We start from the raw sequence: 8,501 nt of genomic DNA on the forward strand, positions 1-8,501 counted from the left end.
AGGCATGGGCCACCACCACTGCCTGACTCAAAAGATTCATTTTTTTAACCTTCTGCTCTCTTGCAGCATATTCTGAACTGTTTCACTTCTTTATTTAAATAGTCTTGCTTTTTGCAAGCTGTCTAAGCCCTATTTCAATCCTGTGAATAAAAGGGCCAGGAACCTAGAAATATCGGGTCCCAACCCTGACCAATAATAGTGGCACATGCCCGTAAGCCCACCACTTGGAATGTCTGGGCAGGAAGATGAGAAGCTCAGGGTCATCCTCATCTACATAGCATGTTCTCAGGGCCAGATGGGCTACTTGAGACCCTCTGTTAAACAAACACTCCCCCAAAAGAATTCTTTATGCCTCCCTCCCAAGCAGCTCTTAAAGCCAGAAGGCTCTCAGGGGGTTTTGTGTATGTTACTTACGCTTCCACTAGGTGGTGCAATTAGATATCTTTAATCTACGCTCCTAGTAGTGATCAGTCCCAGTTCTGGTTGGTTGGTCTGTTCTGCTTTGTTTTAATAATCTTGTGTATGTGTGTGTGTGAGTGTGTGGTTTGTGTGTGTTCACAAGCATATATAAGCAGGGAGGACCGCTGAGGGACACTCTTTGGCTGCTAAGACCAACTGAACCACCTGTTGAGCGGCCTGCAGCTTGCCGTGAGCTCTGGGTTTTCCGTTGTCATGAGTTGTCATCCATGCCCGTCTTAAGCTGTGGTTTTTCTGATTAACCTCACAGTCTGTACATTTTCAGGCACTGGGTTGTCTCACTTCTAGTGGGTCTAAGAATTGATTTTAAGTGTATTTGACTGGTGGGTGGGTGGGTTGGTTGGTTTGGGGGAGTCTTACTATGTAGCCTGCTAGAGCCTGGAACTTCTTACGTAGACCAGGCTGGCCTCAAACTGCAGTAATCCTTTTGCTTCTGTCTCCGAGTGCTGGGGTTACATGCATGCACCACCACACTCGATTTTCAGTTGCTTCATCATTTTCACTTGTTAGATAAAAACAAACAACAAATTCCAACTATCTTTACATACCAGACCAGGAGCTGCAAGCCAACAGACATATTGCCACTGAGAATTTTAGTGGGGTCATGTCACTCCAATTCAAAAGTTCTGAAAGAATCATTTTGAAAACAAAGGGGAAGGAGGTGAGAATGTATTCAGAGATGGCAGAGGAGACAATTGTGTCAGTGAAGGTGAGAGGTGATGACTTGGACTTAAGTGACTAGAGGGGGAATAGACAGTGAGATTATAGAAGTTTCAATGATATAATCTACAGACTTCTTAGCTGATACAGTGTCAAAAAGATAGGCATTTACAGCACACATGAATGAGTGGAGTTGCCACAGGCTATAATAAGGGAAAGCTAGAGTAGATTAAAAGAGATGTTTAATGTAAGTCTGAAAGGGCTGAAATGTAGTAGCCAGATCATGTAAGCAGTCAGACAAATTGCCAAGTATACAGAAGACAGTCACAGATTGGAGTATCTTAGCCAAGTGGAATGCACTGTGAGGGAATCTTAAGTATCATGAAGTGGCTGGAGAGGTGGCTCAGTGGTTAAGAGTGTTTGCTCTGAAACCACGAGGGCCTGAGTTCGGATCCCAGCCCCCACGTGGCAAGCTGGATGTGGTCTCACACATAGACTCTGCGACCCTAGGTCTTTGTGGAAGGGAACTCAGAAACAAGAGGATCATGGGACATTTTTGCTGCCAGCCTAGGTGAAAAACATTAGCTCTAGGTCTATGACCTCTAGGTTCAAGGACAGACAGAACCTACCTCAGAAACTGGGGGCAAGAGGAGTGATAAAGGGGGACACCCAACGCTGTCTCCCAGGCTCTGTGAGCACTAACACAGGTACTTGCATGGGCACACACACACCAACATGCATGTACACACACACATGCATACACCCCGTGCACACATACCAACACGCATGTACACACACACACTTTTAAAAAAAGAGTTGTCAAAACCAGGCCTGGCACTATGGGAGTATAAGCTACCTTGTATGGGAGTGTAGCTACATGGAAGGTAGAGGCAGGGGAGTGGCAAGTTTTAGGCCCGTCTGAACGACATAGACACTGTCTTCTTAAAAAGTCTCCCTTTTTGTTCTACAAGATAATTTCTACCTTGCTCCTCCCACTCAGCACACCTCCGCTCATCTTTCATCTGGGCCACTTTTGTTTCCAGCCCACCGGCTTCCATTCTTTCCCCTAATAATTGTCTCTTCACCAACTGGCTATACAAATACCTTTAAAAAAAAAAAAAACTGCAAGAGAATACATGAAGACTGTATAGTGTTACGTTACCAGAGAATAGTGATTTTCCTTTATGAGTTCTCTGGATAAACAAAAAAAAATAAACCAATAGTTAACCAGGTCCTTTGTTTTACGCCACCCTGAATCCTCTTCATTTTTAGCACAGAAAAAGATGTTCTACAGCATAGCCCCTGAACAAACAAGACTTTGAGATCTGAGAAAGTACCACATTTTGGTGCAAACCTGCTGTGATGATTAATCTGTCACCTTGAGTGGACTTAGAATCGCCATGGAAACACACTTCTGAATGCATCTCTGAAAGTGTTTCCAGGAAGGTTTAACTGAAAAGGGACAACCTTACCTGAATGTGAGTACCACCATGTCAAGGCGGGGGCCCAGACTGAATAGAAGAAAATGAACTTAGCGACGGAACTCATCTCTCTTCGCTTTGTGACTGAGGCAGTGGGATCAGCCAGTTTGTTCTTCCGTCATCCTGCCTTCCCCACTATGATGCTCTGTACCCTCAAACTGGGATCCAATGCAAACCCTTTCTTTTAAAGATTTATTTATTATGTATACAGCATGTATGACTGCAGGCCAGAAGAGGGCACCAAATCTCATTACAGATGGTTGGGAGCCACCCTGTGGTTGCTGGGAATTGAACTCAGGACCTCTGGAAGAACAAGCAGTGCTCTTAACCTCTGAGCCATCTCTCCAGCCCCACAAATCCTTTCTTAAGTTGTTTTTGTTATCTATGTTGCTACGGCCTAATAAGAAAAGTAACTAATATCATGTTTTTTTAACAAGAATTTAAGAGTGTCTGTCATTAATTCATTCAATAAATTAATCATGTAATGGTTGCTATTAGTCTGAATATGGAATGTCCCCTCAAAGGCCCATGATTTACAGTCTTTTCCCTTAACTTGGTACTGTTGGGTGGTTTTTAGGCCACTGAGATGTGCATTTAAAGAAAACTGGGGCTGAAATCTCACTGTCTCTTTCATTTTCTCGTCATGAGCTGAGTTGTTCTGGGACTGGGGGATGGCTTGGTTGGTAAAGCACTTAACTCTCAAATGTGAGTGTGTGAGCTTGATGTCCAGCACCCATGTTGGGGAAAGCAAACAAACAAACAAAAACCCCAAGTGTGGTAACACACACTTGTGATCCCAGCACTGGGGAAGTGGAGACAGGATTCTTGGGGTTAACTGGCCAGCCAGTCTGGTATGGTGAGTTGCAGGCCCAATAAGAGATCCTGTCTCAGAAATGAAAAGCAGGCAACATTCCCGAGGAACAGCACCCAAGGTTGTCCTCTTGTCTTCGCATGAACACGCAAACAGATGTGTGCCTACCTGCACACATCCCACACACCCAGAATAAAGTGAATGTGATAGATACATGCACATACACACACACACACACACACAAAATGAATGGATTTGTACACACTACATTTCCCCCACCATTGTCATTCATATGGTACCCATGTCGGACCTTAAAGCAATAGAGCTGCCTACTCAGGGACTAGAACATCAAAACTGTGAGTCAAAACAAACCTTTATCACAGCATAGCAATTGTCTCTGGTATTTATTATAGGTGTCTTAGCTAGGGCTTCTATTGCTACGAAGAGACACCATGAACACAGCGACTCTTATAAAGGAAAACATTTAATTGGGGTGGGTTACATTTTCAGAGGTTTAGTCCATTATCATCATGGTGGGACGTGGTGATGTGCAGGCAGACATGGTGCTGGTGAGGTAGCTGAGAGTTCTACATCTTACGCAGGCAACAGGAAGTGATCTGAGAGACACTGGCCATACATAGCTTGAACATATATGAGACCTCAAAGCCCACCCCACAGTGACACATTTCCTCCAACAAGGCCATACCTACTTCAACAAAGCTGCGCCTCCCAATAGTGTCATTCTCTTTGGGGGCGGGGCATTTTCTTTTTCTTTCTTTCTTTCTTTCTTTCTTTCTTTCTTTCTTTCTTTCTTTCTTTCTTTCTTTCTTTCTTTCTTTCTTTCTTTCTAGTTTTCAAGACAGGGTTTCTCTGTGTGGGTTCTGACTGTCCTGGAACTCGCTTTGTAGAACAGGCTGGCCTCGAACTCACAGAGATCTGCCTGCCTCTGCCTCCCAAGTGCTGGGATTAAAGGCGTGTGCCACCACCGCCCGGCGCAAAGGCCATTTTCTTTCCAACCACCACAATAGTAAAAGTTATCTGACACAATTATTTGTTTTGTTTTTGCCTTTGGAGCAACACACTTAGAGCCCCAAAGTCTTATCTTTCCCCCGTAAGTTCTGCCCCTAAGAATCCAGCTGTGGGGCTACAGAGATGGCTCAGTGGTTAAGAGCATTGGCTGTTCTTCCAGAAGACCCAGGATCAAATCTCAGCACTAACATGTCCTTTTGGAACTACCTGTAAATCCATTTCCAGTGCATTCATCACCCTCTTCTGGACTTTTGGATATGCAAGCAAAATACAATACCAATATACATAAAATTAAATTAAGAGATGAGTCAGCCTACTTTACTTTTTCAGACATCAGAATTACTATTTGCAGTGATGTTAGCTATTGTTCATAACTTACATAGCCTGATTCACAGATCATTCCTCTGGGGGTCCCTGAGACGATCACGGTCAGGAAAGTAATGATCCACCTGAGGCAAGGAGGAAGTCCTGTTCAATACGACTCAGTAGCCAACATTGGTTCATTATAGAGTCTGATACCGGGTCGTTTATTTTAGGCATATTTAAATACAGCACAATTTGGAAAAAGTTTCCTGGTATAATGCAATCCTGTGCACAAGGAGGCATAATCACATCATAAATACTCTTCTCAAAGTGCATGTCACTTCTTCCATGAAAATGTGTCCTAGAGATAGGCTACATGTGTTACCTTAAGGGCCTGGGGAGGAGCTGGTGTGGTCTGTCATACAGATAGTGAGGTTGTCATTTGGGCTATTAGCCACCTCCTGTGCCGCTTGTGGGAGCTTGGTATGGCCTGGCTTTTAATATTCTGATCCTGCCCCTTGGGACTGCCCAGCGTCCTGACATGGAAGCCTCTTAAGGAAAAACTCCGCCCCTTCCTCTCCCCTTCTGCTTTTCCTCCCACGAGGTGCGCACCTCCCTCCCTCTCTCTCTCTCTCTCTCTCTCTCTCTCTCTCTCTCTCTCTCTCTCTCCCTCTCCCTTCCTCTCCCCCTCCTTCTGTCTCTCTGCCTCATTATCTCTATTATAATAAACTCTCCACGTAGATGCATCGTCTGGGTTGTGAATTACTGGCCACCTCTGCCATGCCATGCATGGCGTGCATCTGCCCAGCATGTTTCCCTGCACATATGGGATACTCGTGTGTGTGTGTGTGTGTGTGTGTGTGTGTGTGTGTGTGTGTGTGTAATAAATCATAACAATGTCTATACAGATAGCACAGATCATCAGGTGGAAAAACAGTTGATGCATCTCCCTCGTTGAAGAGACAATCCTGTTTTGAAGGTTCCTTGTTTCCCTAATGCTTATCTGTGCCAGCAAGGACCTTTGTGCTTCCAACACATTCCCACTACTGTAACCTGCCATTCAGTTAACAGCAAAATGTATTGTGCTGGCTCGTTTTATGTCAACTTGATACAAGCTAGAGTCACTGGAGAATAGGGAACCTCAGTTGAGAAGACGCCTCCATAAGATCCAGCTGTAGGGCATTTTCTTAATTAGTGATTGATAGGGGAGTGCCCAGTCTATTGTGCGCAGTCTATTGTGGGTGGAGCCATCCCTGGGTTGGCAGTCCTAAGTTTTATAAAAAAGCAGGCTGATCAAGCCACAGGGAATAAGTAAGCAGCACTCCTCCAAGGCCTCTGCATCAGCTCCTGCCTCCAGGTACCAGCCCTGCCTGAGTTCCTATCCTGACCTCCTTCAGTGATAGACTACAAGTGAAAGTGTAAGCCAAATAAACCCTCTTCCCCAGCTTGCTTTTGTTCATGGTGTTTCATCGTAACAATAGCAACCCTAAGACATTTACTAAATGTCTGCTGTGGAAATAAATGAAGAGCAACAACATAAGAAAACCAAACCTCATTTATTCGGGGCTTTCTATATCAGGAAGTAGGCCATCATCACTGTTTTGGATGAAATTCAAAGGCAGAGGAGCGGAAATGCCTTACAGTGTGGGTAGAGGCTTTTGGTATGTCCTCTAGATGAACTTACTGGCAGTGGAGCATCCTACGGGGTTGGGCAGGAGTATATATTTGCCCTTCTCAGATTGATCTCAGATCATCAACAGGGCCAAACAGTAGTGAAGCTGGGCTGGTGAGATGGCTCAGTGGATACAGTGCATGAGTGTGCACATCGCTAATCACAACACTCCCACTGGGAGATGGATGGTAAAGACAAGGGAATCTCCAGAGGCTCACAGACCATCTAACCTGGTATACGTAGCAGCAAGCAACAAAGAAAGCCTACCTCAAACAATGAGGAATATAAGGATCAACACCTGAGGTTGTACTCTGATTGCTACATGTGTGTGACCATACTTATACACTCACATTTATAAACATCACGTATACACAGGGGTGATTTAAAAAAAAAATCAGTAAAGTCATCAGTTATTAATCTGTCCTGGCCACTTGGCACTGGTTACGACAGAAATTATTAGTCCACTTCCTGGACTGTCACAGGAGACAGAAACATGGCTTACATGTCTACCTCATGTCTACATGTCTACCTCATGTCAAGATAATTTTCTGGGCTGTTTATTGTAGATAAGAGTTGGTTACCAGGCAGGTTGTAGAAGATTTTCATCCATATTTGTATATGTTTCTTCTTCTTCTCCTCCTCCCATTCCTCCTCTTCCTCCTCCTCCACCTCCTTCTTCTTTGACAGGCTCTCACTATGTAGCCTTGGCTGTCCTGGAACTCACTATGAATACCAGGCTAGCCTCAAACTCACAGATATCAGCCTGCCTCCACCTCACTTGTTCTCAACCTTCCTCATGCTGTGACCCTTTAATATAGTTCCTCGTGTTGTGGTGACCTCTCTAACCATAAAATTATTTTTGTTGCTACTTCATAACTATAATTTTGTTATGGTTATGAATCATAATGTAAATATCATTGTTTTCCAATAACCTTAGGCAACCCCTGTGAAAGGGTCATTCGACATCCAAAGGGGACTCAACCCAAAGGTTGAGAACTGCTGCTTTACCTCCCAAATGCTAGGATTAAAGGCGTGTGCCACCATGCCTGGCCTTTTGATTGTCCTTTCAAATATTCAGTCTGTCACTACTGTACATCATTCACAATTACTTTGAGTTGAAGTCTTTACCCTAGAGCAGAAAGATAATGTCATTCTGAAGCCCCTAATTTAACATGATTTACCGTTCTAAGAATTTGACAAGCTGAAAATGCTGACTCTCCTCTAGCATTGGAGTATTGATTTTTACTTTCAGTGGTTATTGATATTGAAGGGACTCCGGCTGGCTGGAGCATAGTGACCATGGATGGCTCTGGGCAGGTCTTGCCCTTCTTTCCTATTCCTTCTGCCTTGCTAAAACAAAAAAACAAAGCAAAACAAAAAAAAGTTAGATTACATTCCTAAAACTAGCCATCCTTATTTGGCCACTTCCTCCTCCTGAGGATGACTACCAAAGTCCAGCTATCAAAGTACTGAAGTCCAGCAAAATCAAAAGCCCCCTTAATTCACCTAATTAACACGCCCAATAAAAATATACCACCGCATCCCCAGCCCATTCTAACACAGACCTCCTCTTTTCCTTTTCTTAAAGATTACACCTGCAAGGTCAGTTGCTGCTGTTTTTCTGAATCAGAATGCAGTCACTTTTCTTCCCTGCTTAATAAAGGATCTCTCTGTGAAAACAGGTGTTTGGGTGTGGATTGTGCCCAATCCGGGGTGTAGGAGGGAAGCCCCCGCTGTGTGGGGTCTCCTTCATATCTCAAACGTTATTGAACAAACTTTTTTGGGGTGGGGGTGGGGGGGTTGGTTTATGGAGACAAGGGTCTCCCTGTGTAGCCCTGGCTATCCTGGAACTAGCTCTGTACATCAGGCTGGCGTCGAATTTAGGAGATCCCTGCCTCCCAAGTGCTGAGATTAAAGTCATGCACCACTGCGCCTGGCTAGAATGAAATTTTTAAACAGAACTGTAAGACTGGCGTTCAGGTCGTTTTGTTAGTGCATTCCTATCAAGAGAGTAACCAAGCTGAGAGCCGGCTAAGAGGTTTCCAGTTCTAACAACAAATCAAAAAAA

The sequence above is a fragment of the Peromyscus leucopus genome, chromosome 12 (genome assembly GCF_004664715.2).
Source record: "Peromyscus leucopus breed LL Stock chromosome 12, UCI_PerLeu_2.1, whole genome shotgun sequence".
In the NCBI taxonomy this organism is placed as follows: Eukaryota; Metazoa; Chordata; class Mammalia; order Rodentia; family Cricetidae; genus Peromyscus; species Peromyscus leucopus.